Source organism: Lagopus muta, chromosome 1 (assembly GCF_023343835.1).
Source record: "Lagopus muta isolate bLagMut1 chromosome 1, bLagMut1 primary, whole genome shotgun sequence".
Classification (NCBI taxonomy): Eukaryota; Metazoa; Chordata; class Aves; order Galliformes; family Phasianidae; genus Lagopus; species Lagopus muta.
The window spans coordinates 173,436,417-173,454,421 of NC_064433.1; positions in this window are offsets into that span (position 1 = coordinate 173,436,417).

The window sequence follows — 18,005 nt, forward strand, 5'->3', positions numbered from 1 at the left end:
GGCCATTACAGATGGGTCTGGATGCAATTACAGAGCTCAGGGCTGGAGCTCAGAGCTGCATCCCCACAGAAGTCAGTGCGCAAAGTGCAGATATCCTCCCCGATAAGCCCAGGATGAATGCAGGGGTTATATCCTTCTCTGTGTCCACTGGGAGTAAAACAGTGGAAAATTGACTTTAATATATGGGACATTTGTGTTAAATAGCAAGGGGAAGAATTGCAAGTGTCCCAGCATCAGAAATGGCCCAGAAATTGTTCATCGCAGTGGTGTGGGAAATGTTAAATTTCATGAGTGCAATGACATTGTCCTCATCAGAAGGGGTGAGCCTTTTAGCTATGGCCATGCTGGCCATATGGCCATCAGAGGAAAAATGAGCCTTTTAGCTATGGCCATGCTGGCCAGAGCATGGCTGCATGTAAGTTCTGGACGTGGCCCTGGGCACCCTGCTCTGGTGTCTTTGCTGGAGCAGGGGTTGGGCCAGGCGGCATTCAGAGGTCCCTCCCCACCTCACCATTCTGTGATTCAGGGATGCCGAAATGCCTGTATTCATCCTCTAGCTCCTTGGCCCTTTAGGTGTTCACATGGGAGCAGCTCCACGGCATCTATCTTCCTACCCACTTACGGTGAGAGCCCTGGTTCTCCCTCCCCATATCCCTCTCCAAACTATATCCCTACCCAGGCTGTGTTTGAGCAAACTCACCTTGATTTCCCCCCAGGAACCCCTGCCTCTGTCCTGAAGTGCAGAATTAGAATTAGATTAAAATCCAAACTTGTCTTGAACCCATCGCTCACTTTGCAATTTTGCTCTGACAGCGAACGTCCCTATGGTTAAAAAGTGTGTCTGGTTTCTAATTCAGCTCAGTGTTCTCCATCGCCCACCACTGCCTGGCTGCGTGCCTCTCTTGGTCTCAATTTTTGTCCCCCTTACCACCAGGGGCTTTCTCTCCACGCATGTACTTACACACATCATCAAATCACCTCTCGGGTTTCTTTCTGACAAGTTACGGAGGCTGACCTCCAGAAGTCTCTCCCTGTAAGTAGTTTTCCTCAGCTCTCAAACCATTTTTTATGGCTCTTTTCTTCACTCGCTCCATTTTATTTTTTTTTATGTTCTCTTTAAAATATGGGTACCTCAGCAGGATGCAGTATTCTGGTGTCAGCCTGACCAAGGACGGACACGGAGATAAAATCACCTTCTATTCCACTTCACAGACCCGTTGCTTATACACAGAAGGACCAAATTAGCTCTTTCTGCTACAGCAGCCAGAAAAATAGGTCTCACGTTTAAGAACCAAAAAGCTAGATAGCTGTATTAAAAAAAGAAAAATGAAGCCAACATAAAAGCAGAATTATAAACCAGGGTGGCGTTAATAGCACAGTGTGACACTAGCCTGAACACATTAGTTGAAATAAAATGCTGAGAAAATGCTTTCTTCCACTTCAGAGCCTATTAGAAGCCTGTGCTGTGGCTGTTTCGGGGAACCTGGACACCAAGGACACTGTCAGTGCTCCACTTGCTGTGTGTGCTTCTCATGGAACCTGTGCAGAGGAGCGTCATTCCCTCCGGAGGGGGATGAAAGCCATGCAGATGAACACTCTCATATAGAGAGAAATGCTGGGGGGCTGATGCACTGGGCACACCAGTTGGAGGGTCACCAAGGTGGCTGGAGTGCATGAAGTACCAGGAGATGGTGAGTTACTCTTGCTCTAGCATAGGAAGAGAAGGTGAAGGAGTGGCCTGACTTTGCCTGCAATGACCCAATATGAGATAATAGGGAAGCCAGAACCTTCCTGGAGATGCATGGTGAACGTATGACAGCACAAGTTGCCCAAAGAGGTGTGGATATCTGTGCCCTTGGATGTGTTCAAACTCATCGTGGCCCTGATCGGTTTGCTGTAACAGAGCCTGCTTTGAGCTGGAATGGCTCTTCATCCTTGTTAATGCTCAGGTCACTAGCAGGGAAGAGAAGACCAATACGCATTGTTAGACAGGGTGACTGGGATAGTGTGAAATGAAGCATGTGGTGAGAGTCATCTCACTCAGCTCAGCTCCCAGGGACAGGGCATCCTGGTCTCCTTGTCATTCGTGGAAGGAGAGATACCCCCATGGGATGATTCAGCTCAACCCAAGATATGTGTCTGATGTTGGTGAGTTGGTAGTGTTGATGATGGTACATGGTGTTTTCTGTCTTTATTGGCTAGGGGGAGGTACTCTAAGCAGGAGATCAGGAGGGGAAACCAGCTTTGGCGTGGCCATTTTGATGTTTGATGGTAGGTGTATCTTAAGCTCCATGGCTCTTTGTCCTTGGGAGGGGACTAAATCCCCCCGATCCTCATGGGCATCAGGCCCAGCACCATGCCTGTATCTCACCTTTGTGGGATCAGGAACCAGAGTTCTAGATGGCTAAAGCTAATGAAAAAGTGTCTCATTCCCAATACAGTGTGCCACCATCCTGCACTTCCGCTCTCAGTCCTTTTTCCTTACCAGGTAGCTGAACGGTTGCTCTCTCTACTAAGAAAAGCAACTTAGCCTTCCTTTGGCAGAAGAGCTGCCCCTCAGCCTGCTTTGCGCTGGCCACCGAAAACATCCACGCTTTTTGTTCTTTCCCCATTCTTCTTTCTTTCCCCCATTCCAGGCACCTCCCCAGTATTCTGACACCTCCCCAGAATAGTATTCATTGTGGAAATCTCACACTACATTTAGGGGGATCCCCACAATCTACAGTCAAACTACTGCACAGCAGTGGGCTGTTCCCAGGAAGGCTGGGTTTCACCCAGTGCTCCCAGCAGAGCAGTGGTGCTGGGAGCCCTGACACCCAATGAGCTTTTGTTCATTGTAAAATGTTAATGGAAAAGCAGACTTGAGCTTGTTCACAAGATATGTGAAATCAGATGTGCAATACAGATGCTGTTCCCACTCTTGCAAAGCAAAGATCTTCTTGTTTCTTAAATATCTGATTATGTATTTTCAGTCCCAGCATAATGTCGTGGAGATAAAAGCTTTCATTGCTTCTCATTGCTTCTTCAGTATTTCACATCTTTGTAAAAACACTTTTTTTTTTGGTTAGGTCATAAGGATTGAAAGAGCATCCTCTACTGATGAGACAGCTTGAAGGATCACAAATGCTGGTTCATCTAGTTCATCTGCTAGTCCATCCTCCCCAGGTTCTCCTGTCCCTTCACTTGCTCCACCCGAATGTCTTCTGGATAGCAGTTCAGCCTTGTGGCTCCTGCTCCTGACCCATCTCCCAGCTGAGATGCAAGCCTGCAGAGCTGCATGTCTCGTGCTCCAGGCGGCGAGCTGCCAGCCAGGCCCAGCACCAGCATCTCTGTGGGTCTGGCAGGTCCTGAGGACTCAGGTCAGATAGGAACTGCTCTGGAGGCAGCATCTCAAAAGTGGAGCCTAATGGAAGCTCTAATGGCAGCCTAATGGCAGCTCTCCCTGCTGCCATAGAAACTGCACAGACTTGACAACAAGTTGTTACTTTTCTCATCTCCAGTAGCTCAGCATCTGAAGTGACTTGACCTATGAGGACATTTGCATTAAGTATCACTTGATAGCTGGAAAAATTAGATTGAAGGAAAAAAAAAACCTAAGAGGAAACTTTTGAATCTTGTGTGAAAGCCATGGGAGGCATTTCTATGGGGTAAGAGCAAGGGAGCAGAGAGATTGTTAGCAAAGAGTCCCTATGCAAGGAAAGCCTTTCTGCTATTTGTGAAACTAAAAGACCTACAAAGGATCTGCAGAGCTCTCAGGCACAAGTATTACAGTTTCACAAAAACACACGTGGCAAAGATGTCTGCTTGTAGGCTCCTGACTTCACAGGCAGGGAAAGCAGATAGCTTGCAATTCAATTCCTGAAGGCACAATTTTGCAGAATAAGGCAGTATGACATTAAAACATTGCCCCATCTATGCCATTTGGAGATGCTTTTCACTTCTGACATCTCCTGAGAGCATCTGCCACTCAGTGCATCACAGGCACTAATTTTTGAGAATTTTTACAAGTATGTCCCCCATTTTAAGTCCTTTTGATAAACCTATTTCAAGAATTAAGATAGCAGATTGTGAAAAACTAACAATACCAAGTAAAAGCACCCCTTGAAACCCAGAAAACCATGGCAATATCAAAGTTTCATCATGTAACACATGTCAATCACAAACAAGTGTCAAATGGGACTGGTGTCCCAACCATTTCCTTTGCCCATCAAACAGCTGCCTGGGGTGATGGTCATTCAGTGTTTGGCATCCTGAGGATTATTTGATGCATCCTGAAAATCTTGTGAACTTACATGAGCAGCAATGCAGTCTTGGCACAAGTGTTGTTCAATTGTCTTGGGATGGGTGTTGTTTGGTGGACTTGGGATGAGTGTTGCTCATTTGACTTGGGATGGGTGTTGTTTAGCAGCTGCTGCTCATGTGTGTTTGTCTTTTTTTTTCTAACCTGCTCACCTTTTGTTGTCTCAGAGCAGCTGGGAGGCTGCCCACAGACATGTTGTGACCAGGTGTCCGTCATGCTTGGACGAAGGCAGAGATTTGGCTGTCATGGTTGCAGGCACAAACCTAATGGCTGCAATGTGCTGCTGCACTTTTGGCTTTCACAGTGAGGTCACAGGCTGTGCTGGAGCAACATCCAGCCTTCACTGAAGATCTTGCAGAATGCTGTAATAACTTAGCTTCCCCTGGGAGCAATCATAAAACAATAAGTTGTCATTTTGTATTCTTAATGTGGTAGTAAATTAGATGAGGAGTTCAGCATTTAATTGTGAAGCTCAAAAAGCCCCATATTACCCATGAGCCCTGGCATTTTCCTGGTGATATCCTACAACCCCACAGTGTACAGTCGCCGGTCAGAGTTCATCTTCTTCCTTATACATCCTCTCATGATGGTGAAGGTGCATCTGGTGAGCAGCATCCCAGCATGGCTACAATCTGAGCACCAATGTTGATGATGCCAATGCTCCATGCCTCCCCATTTGTCTCTTTCATGAATGTTTTCATGAAGCATTTGTCCCTTTTGAATGAAGCATCACAGCCATCCAGAAGCTGGAGCTTGCCCCTTCATTTCTTGAATGTCCTTGACAACCCTGACAGCTAGGATGAGAGAGCAAGAAACCTCTGTTTGGACTAATAATAAGGTTTGGTCTAAAATCTTCTTTTGTGCTCCATTTATTCAATGTCTTCTTTCACAAAAAGTTAGGAGCTTGGTGCATGTTTTCCAAATAACAGCAGCATTTTTATAAAGGGCAAACAGACAGTTCTTAACCTGTCTTCAGCATGGGTCAGCCTTCCTTGCAAAATAACCTCTTATGTGAAAATAATGAGATGGGCTATTGTGGCATAGAATGGAGGGACAGAAGAAGGAAGTTGGACATGGAAATTGATGGTGAGCTCAAAGGGGCCAGGAGGGGAGCTGTGGGCAAAGGTGTCCTGGACATGGCTTTCAGCAGGGAGCTGATCACCACCACCAATCAGTGGACTATGCTGTGCTCCACTTGTCTCATCCTGACACCAGGAGCTCAGGATGTGTGCACAGTGTCCAACACTGCTACCTTTGCCCCAGGTGGGCCTTCAGCCCAGGCACCCAGTGCTCTTCCATCTCCCCAAGGGGCTTCCCAACATCTAGGGGTAAAACACCTTGTTTATCCAGCCATGCTTCCAGAGGATGCTTGATGAGTGCTTTCATAGTTTGTGTTTCATAGTCTTGTTTCTGTCAGGGCTTGGAACTCAAGGTGGGATCTCTTGGCAGAGCCTCCAGTGCAGCAGCCCAGGACCTTGCAGTTGCACAAAGCCAAAATGCTCTTCTAGATTAATTCTTCATAAAAATTCATACAAATATGTAATGCTGGACCTCCTTTTGACACAGGACATTGTGGCTGTATCTGTGATGGAAACACACCCAGGGCCATCCATTGGCTCTGCAGCAGCTGGATCAGGGTGGCCTGGTAGCAAAACAGTGTGGCTGCACTCCAGCTGCCTACTGGTAATAGTTTAAAGGATCATAGAATCACTGAGGTTGGAAAAGACCTCCAAGATCATCCAGTCCAACTGTTCACCTACCGTCACTGTTTCCCCACAAAACCACGTCCCTTAGTACAACATCTAAATGTTTCTTGAACACCTCCAGGGGCAGTGCCACCTCCCTGAGCAGCTCATTCCAGCACCTGACCACTCTCTCAGAGAGGAAATTTTTCCTAATATCCAACTTTAATCTCCCCTGGTGCAACTTAAGGCCATTCCCTCTAGTCGTATTGCTGTCACCTAGGAGAAGAGGCCTACCCCCACCTCACCACAACCTCCTTTCAGGCAGTTGTACGGAGCGATCAGGTCTCCCCCGAGCATCTTCTTCTCCAAACTGAACAACTCCAGTGCCTGTAGCTGTTCCCCATAAGACCTGTGTTCCAGACCCATCCCAGCTTCATTGCCCTTCTCTGATCATGATCCAGGGCCTCAATGTCCTACTTGTAGTGAGGGACGCAAAACTGAACACAGCACTCAAGGTGTGTTATCACAAGTGCTGAGTACAGGGAGATGATAATTAAAGCTTTCTTCTGCTGGCTGTGCTACTTCTTTTACAAGCTACGCTCATTACTTCACACAACACGACCCCAAATCCAATCCCTGTGTCTGAGAACTCTGTCCAAATGTTCCGTGAGCTCTGGTACTCGTGGCCGTGCCCACAGCCCTGGGCAGGCTTTTCCATGCCCACTGCCCTGTGGTGCAGACCCTTTCCCTCACCCCCAGCTGCCCTCCCCTGATGCAGCTCCATGCCATTCCCTTGGGTTCTATTTCTCATCGAAGATTTGGCCGAAAGTTTGAAGTGATATTGCAATTTTTGATCCAGCATGCGTGCATCTTTTGTCAGAAGGCCATGATGTATGCGAATACGTGTTTGCAGGAGCCATGTGAAGTTGCTGGATTTACCTTGGCATCACAGATGCTGAGAGGTACTGCTGGAAGAGCAGGGCTCTGCCCACACCCCAGGTAAGGAGCTCTGCTTTGCCTTCAAACCAAACAGAATCAGGCCCTGCTGCTGCTGCTGCTGCAGGCTGCAGGCACAGAGGAAGAGCAGCCTAGGATGGAGGAAGGGAACAGAGGGGCACTGCAAGAGAGAGGTGGTGGTGCCCACAGATCCGGCCATTGCTCTGCCCCACCTCCCCAGCACACCTTGCTCTCCCGATTGAGGGCTGCCCCCTGCGAGGTGCTTCCCAGCGGTGGGCTGTGCCTCACAGTTATTTATAAGCCGAGCAAACAGGAAGAAGAGATACTCAGGCAAAAAAACCCGCAGCGTGCATGACAAAGCCGAGGAGCTGCTGCCTTCCGCACACCGCCAATTGCACAGTCAAGTAAATAGCCCCGGGGCGCTAGTGACTCCAACGCCGCATTTTCGTGTCTGAAAAACGGTTCTATTTATTGAACATTCATTTTACACTTGAGAGCTAAAAACTTCCTCTTCCCACCTTCTGTCGGAGGCGCGTGCACCTCCGGCGTGTAACTGAGAGCGAGCTGTGTCTCTTGGGAGAGCAGCTTAATGACTCATGGAAAGTCGCTCTGCACGCAGCCTGTGGGCTGTGATGCTCATGCGGATGTGATGCTTCATGGAGGAAACGGCTCCGTGTTTTATGGATAGAGCCAGGAGAGAGATGTGAGGGTCTCTGACCTGGGGCCATGTGGAAACTGCATGATCAGAGAGGTTGGCTTCTGGGATGGAAGTCGGATAGACGGGGTGCTGCTGTGATGTGCAGGTGATGGAGCACTGGCACAGGCTGCCCAGAGGCTGTGGGGTTTCCTCCTTGGAGACCTTCCAAAGCCACCCGGATGTGGCCCTGGGCACCTTGCTCTGGGTGTCCCTGCTGGAACAGGGCTGGGCCAGAGAGCCTCTGGAGCTCCCTTCCAGTTCAGCCCCTGTGAATGGCAGCACACAGTGCTGTGTGCCAGCTGAGGGCTGAGGTGCCCTGGAGGCTTCTCCAGCTTTGCAAGCACTGCAGGCCTGGGCTGGTTGTAGTCTGTTTCTGCCATCAGCCAAACCGTGCTGAGAAGCATCGCAACTGCAGCTGAAGAGTGGTGAAAGGCAGGAGTTGGGGCCCGAGGAGAGCAGAGAAGGAAGACACCTGCAGCAGAAGAGGTTCCCATGGCATGTGCCCACCTTAGCTCCAGGGAAGGTGATGTGGTTAGTGCTGAAGTCAGCAGGAGCTGAGTCTATTTCATAGAATCATAGAATGGCCTGGGTTGAAAAGGACCACAATGATCACCTAGTTTGAACCCCCTGCTATGTGCAGAGTCACCAACCACCAGACCAGGCTGCCCAAAGCCACATCCAGCCTGGCCTTGAATGCCTCCAGGGATGGGGCATCCACAACCTCCTTGGGCAACTTGTTCCAGTGTGTCACCACCCTCTGGGTGAAAAACTTCCTCCTAATATCTAACCTAAACCTCCCCTGTCTCAGTTTAAGATCATTCCCCCTTGTCCTATCATTATTTGTCTCCCATGGGTGCCATTCACCCAACAAACTGTCTCAGTTATGTGTATTGAGAAAGAAAAGAGATCCTTTCTGGTTAAGATCCCTGCTGCTGCCCCTCGCTGCTGCTGCTGCGGCAAGAATTTGGGATCCTGTGAGCTATTTACCAAGGAATGCTTGGAGAAAACACATATTCAATGAGGGTGTCCTTTCCCGTAGCTCTGTGAGCAGGAGGCAGTCCTGTCACTGTGACTTCCTCTCTTCAATGTGCCCCTACCTGAGGCCCAGACCCTTTGCATGAAGGAAGGTGTTTATTGCTATTTTTTAATATATATTATAATTATCATATTATATTATCATATAATAATATGATATCATATATCATAGAATTATAGAATTGTTCGGATTGGACGAGATCCTTAAGGGTCACCTGGTCCAACTCCCCTGCAATGAATAGGGACACCTACCAGGCTCCATCACGTTGCTCAGAGCCCCGTCTAGCCTGACTTTGAGTGTCTCCAGGGATGGGACATTCAGCACCTCTCTGGGCAGCCTGAGCCTATGCCTCACTGCCCTTATGGTGAAAAACGTCCTTGTATCCAATCTAAATTTCCCCCCTTTTCAATCTGAAACCATTTCCCCTTGTCCTGTCACAAAAGACTGTGCTGAAGAGCCTGTCCCCTTCTTTCTTATGGCCTCCCTTTAGATCTCAGTACATATAGCTGATTTTTAGCCTGAGCAGCGCAGACTTTCTCCATGCAATCCTCAGCACATCACCTCCTGCCTCACCTTCGCGTGCAGCGCAGACAGCATCCATGTAACCCACGTTCGTGTTAGGCAGGGCGGAGCTGCCCTCTGCTGTCTCTGCTCTGCACAGCTGCCTGTTTGTTTGTAACTCAGATTAAAGCCCAGCCTGGGCACGCTGATCCGCTTCCAACAGGGCTGTTTGGAACCCAGTCCCTCTCCTCTAGTCATGAAGGCACACGGAGATGGCACTTTGCTGCCCGGTGCCTCCCCAGCTCAGCCACAGCCATACGACCACGGAGAAAATCCATTTGGAGCTGTGATGCATGGAGGGGTGAGAGGCACCTGGCCTGGCTTTCTCAGTGCTTCAGTGCCCCTGCATTCTGCTGGTGCTGCGGGGTTTGCTGGTGGCTGTATGCTCGCTTTCAGACCTTCTTCTTAGCAGGGAGAGCTGGCTGAGGGCTGGTTTGTTGGGATATGAAGCCCTTGAATAAGTCCCCTGACTAGAATTATTTTGAAAAGGACGCATACAGATCGCTGTGCGCAATGCCAGGCAGAGGCTGTGCAGGGACAGCTCTGGAAACGTGGTTTTCATTTACCCCCAAAGGATGCCCATGTTGGGAAGGCATTGGAAGGAAAAAAAGCCCATGCTGTGGGTGTGTGATGGGTGTGCAGGGCTCCCTGGGTGAGATGTTCCACTACAAAATCCAATGGCCACCTCAGGCCCACCATGGTGTGTGGTGATTCCTCTGTGTGTGTCACTTCTACCAGAACTCGGCTCCCTTCTGTTTCTCTCTGCAGTGGCTCCCAGCAGGCTCAGCTCTCACTGAGGCAATGTCATCCATCCTACTTTGCTTCCCTGTTGCCTCTGCTGATGCCTTGAATTTGGTGCTGTTGTGGGATGCTGCTCCCCATCCTACACTGGGACTGGAGAAGGCAGCAGCTTGCTGAGTGTGGGGTGGGCAAAGTTACACCTTCTCCAAACATTTCTCATTCCCAAGCAGCATCCCCACACCTGGAGCCACCTGTAGGGCATCAACAGTAAAAACCAGAGGGAACCCTGGGGGTGCTACTGGGGAAGTATAAAAACTTTATTTCCATTGCTCGTCTTGGGCCAAAACCAATGACTTAAACCCAAACCCATTATGCTCACTAATATCAGATGTCTTTTGGTTGGACAGATGCAACCTTTATGAATCTTTAGGGATGTGGTTTAGTGAGCATGGTAGTGCTGGGGTGACGGTTGGACTGGAGGGTTGCAGAGCTTTTTTCCAACTTTAATGGTTCTACAGTTCTATGAACACCTTGGTGTCATTTCTGGGAATGGGAAAAAGGCTGTGTTGTTGAGGCATTGAATTTTATCCACTGGAGTGAATAAAAATAACACTTCCGGGGCACCTTGGAGTGGATATATTAAAAGCAGGTGCTGCTTTCAGGAAATTGCAGATGGAATGGTTCAACTTTAAATGTGTCAAACATAACTAGCAATGCAGTAGAGTTTTAATTAAAAGTGCCTGGAAGTAGTTAATTATTTTAACAATTCAAGCAGGAGATAGAAATGAGGTTCCCATCCTTTATAAATCACTGTGCTTCTCTGTTAGCAGGATTAGCTATTCAGGGATAGCCTCTATTTCAGAGAACACAGGTATTAGCTCAGGTCTAGGCTGGCAAGAAGCCATGGAAAAGAGAATCGTTTCAGCCACAGTCAGCCACCAGAGCCCAGATGAGGGTTGTGCTCCTGCTCCCAGGTTGACACCAGGGCATCGCAGCCTGCCCCCAGTGCTGTGAGGTGCTGCAGTGGCAGGACCTACTCTCACCACAGCACAAGCCCTGTGTATCCCTTCTGCCCTGGCTCTGATGCAGGACATCCCCTGAGGGGAGGAAACCAGATCCTGAGGTCTGGTTGGAGGAATTGGATACCAGCATTTTTCTCGTGGAAAGCAGGTCTTTGGGGCAGAATCCTTTTAAGAAGAAAGACTTATTGCCATCTCCTGCCTAATGGACCTCCAGCAGCTGTAGCCGTGCTGTAGCCCCTGGGATGGATGGCCAGTGGCAGGGGCAAGGCAGGAGGCTACACAGTGCCCTGGTATGGACATGGAATCATAGAATGACTTGGGCTGGAAGGAACCTTAAAGGTCACGCAGCCCCAAGCCCTGCTGTGGGCTGGCTGCCCTCCACCAGCTCAGGCCACCAGGGCTAATCCAGCCTGGCCTTGAGTACCTCCAGGGATGGGATATCCACAGCCCTCTGGGCATCTGTGCCAGGCTCAGCCTCAATGCTACTATTTATGCATCTGCTATCGCATTCTCATTTGTAGGAGTGGATATCTGCAGGCATTTCCCTCCCACTCTCCATGGGGAGGCACTGACACACATAGCATGAAGTTCTCTGGCCACACCAGTTTTTTCTCTCCGCTACAATTTCTCAAAGCCTCAGTCTTTTGGCTCTTTGCTCATGCTAGCAGCGATGTGTAATGCTGCAGATCCCACTATGTGCATAATTACCAACACGGGCGCCTGTGCCAACCTAGCAAATTAGAGGACAGGCAGCACATGGCAACCTCTAATTGCAGCAACAGCCTGGGTGCTGGGTGCAGGTACTGCTGCTGGAGAGCACAGCCCTGAGGGAGCAGGAGGAGATGTGCTGTCTACGGACAGGGCTTGCTCCATGGTGGTTTTCTTTTTATTTTCTCATGTTTGTGTTAGTTTGGCTGGGTGAGCATGTGCTCAAGATCCACTGCTACAACACAGACAGAACAGGATCTCTGCCAGCACACCTGGAACTGACAGCCCATCTCCCCCTGCCCAGCAGGAGCATCCCTGCCCAGGAGTGCTTGGGGGGGACGTGTATTCCTGCTGCCCACCCACAGGTACCAGGAGCCCCCAGGGAAGGCAGGGGCAGCCCCTGGGGCATTCTGCTCCAGAGCGTGTTGGAAAATCTGTCTGCGGACACACTTGGCACATCCTGCTGTGTCAGGGCAATTTTCTCAGTCATTCAGCCCGCATTTCTCCTTTCTTAATTTCATTCTTAATGTTCTTTGCCTAAGCCCCAGGGGCAGTAAATAGCAGGCAGGTTAGCAGGAATAGCTGAGCAGCTGTAATGAGATTTGTGCTCAGGACGGCTTGCCTCGCTGCTCACTGCATCGTGCTGCTGCTGGCTGAGTCAGCATCCCCAGGGACGTGCTGCTGGCTCAGGTCTTCCCCCTGGATTTATTTTTAGTTCTTTCCAATCGGGACCAATTAGCTCCATACGCCTCTCCCTCTGTTTCTGCATTTCACCTGGGGCGGGCTGTAGGATGTTCAGGTCCTTCTGTCCCTCGGTTACAGACAGTCCTCATGGTGACGTGGTTTTCTGTGGTGTTTCTGAGTGCAGGAGATGGGTGGTGATGTGTTCGTTTTGGCATCCGCTTCTCAAAGACACAGAAGTGCTCTTGGGCATCTTGCTGCTCCTTTCTGCTGAAAGAGAGGCTCCAACTTCTTCTTCCCCAAGCTTTATCAGATTCCTTTAGGAGTCATTTAATCTTCACTTTCTTCCTGCCCTACTCTTTGCCCCCCAAAAGCCTTTTACTGGACCCCAAAGCATGCAAAGCACACCTGTGGTGCCATGCTTTGAGAAAGCACTGCTCTGGCAGGGAATGATACAGCCCTCTTGTTATTTCAGGAACTTTGAAACAGGAAAACCACAGACAACAGCAGTGGGGCACAGTGGGGCCCCAAGCCCAGGCCAGTTCTAACAAATCCACCTATGGGAACAGATTGAGATGGGGATGGGCACAGGAGTGGGATGGGGATGGGATGGGGATAAGGATGGAGATAAGGATGGACGTAGGAATGATGAGGAATCATAGAACAGAATCATAGAATCATTAAGGTTGGAAAAGACCTGCAATGTCATATAGCCCAATTATCATCCCTTCCCCACCATGCACACTAACCACGTCCCTTAATGCAACATCCACAGAGTTCTTGAACACCGCTAATGATGGTGACTCCAGCACCTCCCTGGGCAGCCTGTGCCACTGCCTCACCACTCTTTCAGAGGGAAAATTTTTCGTAATATCCAACCCGAATCTCCCCTGGATCAACTTAAGGCCATTATGTCTCATTCTATTGCTTTTACCTGGGAGAAGAGGCCAACCCCCACCTCACCACAGCCTCCCATTAGAGCAATAAGGTCTTTCTTGAACCTCCTCCATACTGAACAATCCCAGCTCCCTCAGCTGTGCCCCATCAGACTTGTGCTCCAGACCCCTCACAGTTTCCTTGCCCTTCTCTGGACACGTTTCAGGGCTTCAGTGTCTTTCTTGTGGTGAGAGGCCCAAAAATGTACACAGCGCTCAAGCTGCAGCTTCATCAGAGCATAGTACAGGGCATCAGAGAGAGCATAGTACAGGGCACCTCCCTGCTCCTGCTGGCTGCAGTATTTCTGATACAAGCCAGGATGCCATTGGCCTCCTTGGCCATCTGGGCACACTGCTGGCTCGTGTTCAGCCTGCTGTCAGCTGACACTCCCAGATCCTTTTCCTCTGTGTAGCTTTCCGGGCACTTTGCCCCAAGCCCTTGGTGATGCATGGAGTTGTTGTGATCAAAGTGCAGGACCTGGCACTTGGCCTTGTTAAGATTGCTTCAGCCTATCCAGATTCCTCTGAAGCACCTTTCTACCCTCAAGAAGATTGATACTTCCTCACAGCTTGGTATCATTTGCAGACTTACTGAGGGTACTCAACTGATGGAGTTGGGATATGTTTGGATATGGGGGTGGGCGTGTGGATGGGGATGGGAATAGTGATAGGATATGGATGGGAAGAGGGAGAGGATAGTCCCTATGACACCAACCCAACCACAGTGAGCAGGTTTCTGTTCACAAAGCTGTGGTGTGGCTGAGTTCTCATGGTGGTGTTTGCCAATGGGGAGGTTTGCTCTGTAAACGACCATGAATAATAATGGGCGCAATAATATCGTCAGGCAGAAATCCACTTCTCCTCTGGCTCTTCTTGGCCTCCTGTTGACCTACTAAATAAAGGGAACCTTTCATCACCTGAACTGCAGGCATGCTGATGGAGAGCAGGATGGTTTGTTTAAAGAGAATTGTGGAGGAGAAATCTTCACGCGTTATGAAATGTTGTTTATTCAACATATTCCCTGCTGTTACAGAAGTTTTTCACTTGGCAGTGTGCTTCAGCACAGCTCAGCTTTGAATTTGTTTGTTTGTTTGTTTTTTTTACTAGAGCTCTGAGATTTGTTTTAAGATGTTGGAAGATTTTTTGGGCTGTGATATGTAGCAATACATGAAAGAGTCCTTCTGGAGTTTCTGTTGACTAGGAGTGTAGGGGCCAAACTCCAATGGATGTGGTCCCTTACAGGTCTATGCCTTTGCCCCAGTGTATTTCCAGCCTCTTCCCATTATGTTTATCACCTCTGAAAACAACCACAGCATTTGAATCAGTCTGTTTGCAAGGTAATTGATGTTATCAGATGCGTGTGTGTCAGAGGAATTTGTCCTAGAGCAATTAGGTCGGTTGTTTGTCTTCCATGAGATCTCCGTGATTTATATAAATTGCAGTAAATATAGGCTTGGCCTCTTATTAGTCAGGCTGTGACTGGTCCAACTGGGCTGATAAAGAGCTCTAGGGTTTAATGACTCTGCACATTTTCTCGTAGGCGAGTTCCTCTTTCTGCTGCCTGTGTGTGTGTGGTGATGGTCACGCGTGGTCCTCATCAAGTCCTGTGCAGTGCTGCTGGTCTCAGACACACTGGAGTCCTGAGTTCTTGGGCAGGTTTGTCCTCCATGGCAGGTTGCAACCATGCATTGTGAAGGTCTCCTGGGCTGGCCAAAGTTGTCCCTTCCTGCCATGGGGAGACCCAGCTCACAGCTGCTCAAAGGGCTCTGGTTTCGCCATCTCTGTGGTTACAAGAAATGGGAACCAACCAAAAATGAAGCAGTACTAGAGAGTCCTGCCATCCTAAGGGCTGTGAGACAGCTCATGAGCATGCCACGTTCATTGCTTTGCAGAGCAACCTCCACCCAGCAGCAATAATGACACTTCCTGTCTTAACGATTTCCTTCCTTCATGCCCTCCCTCGTGCCCCCAGCCTGCAGTGCCCCACATCACCCACCTTTGATGACCATGGACACGCTGCAGCGATGCCCACAGATGGGTGTGTGCTGCCGCTGGCTGAGCTGGGGCACTGACCTACATGTGTCACCTTGGCTTTCCCAGGAAAATACTACTGTTTAAGCAAATCTGGTGACTGTCACCACAGTGAGATGTCACAGAATAGCCAATGTGTGTCAATAACTCCTCAGGTCGAGCTGCTGTTGTCTGAAACTCGCTAGGTCCATTAACCAGAAGAATTACTGTGTCCAAGAAGATACGACTTGGTCATGGCCAAGATGTAGATGTTTTATTGAATATTTCTGTTGGTGGTGCTCGTGTATCTTAGTGATAAGATTAAAAAAAGACAATTTAAAAAGATAATTTTAGGCATCCTAAAACTCCTAAGAGTTGAGAGATTGCATAAATAAACAGAAGAGGAAATTCTAATTCCTTCTGAAACACAACTGTGAAACAACAAGCAGCAGATGACTGCAGAGAGGAAAGACAGGGGGACCTAAAGCAGTGACTCCCAGGGCTTGTTCTGGGCTTCTTCAGAGGTGATGCTCTGATTTCCATTTCCTGATCTCATGCACTGCTCCCAGGTGTAGTCCCAAGTCCTATGCTGGGTATGCTGAGGCCAGCTGGGGCCAGGACAGCAAATCTCAGCATTTCTTGCTGTGACTGCCAAATGTGAGTATTTACTATCTGATGTTTAATCAAATAGAAACATGCATAAATGTAATTATAGTAATAATGATAATAAAAAAAAAAAACAAGCAAACCTAAGTGACAGAGCAGAAGAGGACACCAAATTAGTCTGAAATTAGTCAGACTGTCAAAAATGAGAAAAATGCTAGATGTCAGTGGAGCCCGAATTCCCACTCAGTGCTGACACGTTTTGGCAGTCTTTAATTGTGCCGTGACACACCAGCTCATCTGTGGGGTTGGGGTGGGGATGTCCTGGAGGAGGGAGATGGCAGGAGAGGAGGCTTCAGCCTGGTGTTCCTAGCCAGCTTGGGGCTGTGTCTGAGACCTTCATCGCTTTGCTTGCCCACTTTCTGGGCTGTGTGTCCCCCAGGTGATCCCTGCTCAGGCTTTACAATGGTTAATTTCCTCCCAGGTGTTTCTCTAATGCTGTCATTGTGGGAACTGAGCAATCTGCAGCCACTAAGGAAGCCACCTTCCCTGTCCCTTGCAAGCCACTCCTCTCAGCGCTGTAATGGGGATTTTGGACACCAAGAAGATGACTGTGGCTGCTGCTCAGTTTGGGACACACAGAGCATGACTTTTGTGGTGTGAGGAGCATGTGTGATTGCAGCTGTGTGTTTGAGAAATGGGGAGGCCAAGTCACTTTAGGTTGATGGGCTGGTGGCATCACTTAGAAATGTCACAACTTCAGCAGGGCTAGAGCTGTTTCTTTGGGGTGTTGGCTCCCTTTGGTCACTCTTCCCCTTCCAGCCCCACTCAGCCCCCTCCCTCCCTTTCTAACTGCATCAAGCAGACAGAAGCTTTAGCCATATGCAGCCCAGGGACATTTCCTGAGCACTACTTGTCCTGTCATGGATGGGAGCAGGGTCCCAGCAGAACTCCAGTGTACGACCATGTCATTACTGTTTCTAAAGCACAGATTAGATGAAAGCTGCACAAGCAACTTTACTTGTGAGCCAGTGCAGTACTGCTAAGTGATATATGTGATTGCCTGCAGAGAGAGACTATGGCATATACCATGATAGCAGAAACATGTTCTTAAAGATGAAAGTAGTGGTTTAAAATGCTGATGTATCAGGTTTTGGGGGGACTTCAATTTCTTGTTATTTCCTGTCTGCTTTGACCTGTCTAAATCTAGCTTCTCCTCAGGTTTTAAACTGCAGATAGGCACCGCTTACAGGGAGACCCAGGCTTTAAAAGTGTTCATCAAAATCATGACTGCTTTGGGGGAAAGACTTTTTGTGATCCTCATTGCCCGAGCAAAGATACCAACCTTCATCAGGCTTTACAAAGCAGGGAGAAACACTGCAGCATCTGCCCTGTCACCACTCTTCCATGGTGGTGATTTCATGGTGCGCCTCAGTAAACCATTAATTTAGCAGGACTATTATAGGCTGGGTAATGATAGCTTACTGCCTGGTGACAGGGGTCCTTCTGCACGACGACTTTCTTGCAGAGGTGTGATGGCCACAGGCAGGTTGTGGAGATGTAGCTTTTCCAAAGCTGATGGATAACCCCTGCTGAAAGCCAGCAGGCTTAACCAACCAGAGCTTTAGACCAGCCTGATAGCAGGCACCTGAATGGATCCCTGCTACAATCCCAGATGGAGATGGGCACTGTGGGGCAGGCCACGTGCTGCCCCTCTGCTGCCAATGCCATCAGCTTGTGCTGTGCTGCCAGAGGACACCCCACTGCCTGGTGTGGGGCATTCTTGGCCAATACACTCAACACACATATTGAGAGTCTTATCAAGATGGTGAAGGCATCATGTGAATCCACCTGCTTTAAAAACAAGATATTTGCTTACCCTTGGGTCAGCCCAGAGGATCTCCACTGTCATCTAGGACCGCCACTGTCTTGTGGTAGGGTCTCCCACTGGCTCTACAGCCATGGATGAAGGGCTGTTTGGGGATTTTTGCTTCCCCTAGCAGCAAACCTACCGCTGGGGCATCCTAGGAGACACACGCCTCTCCTTTCCTTATCCATACATTATTGAT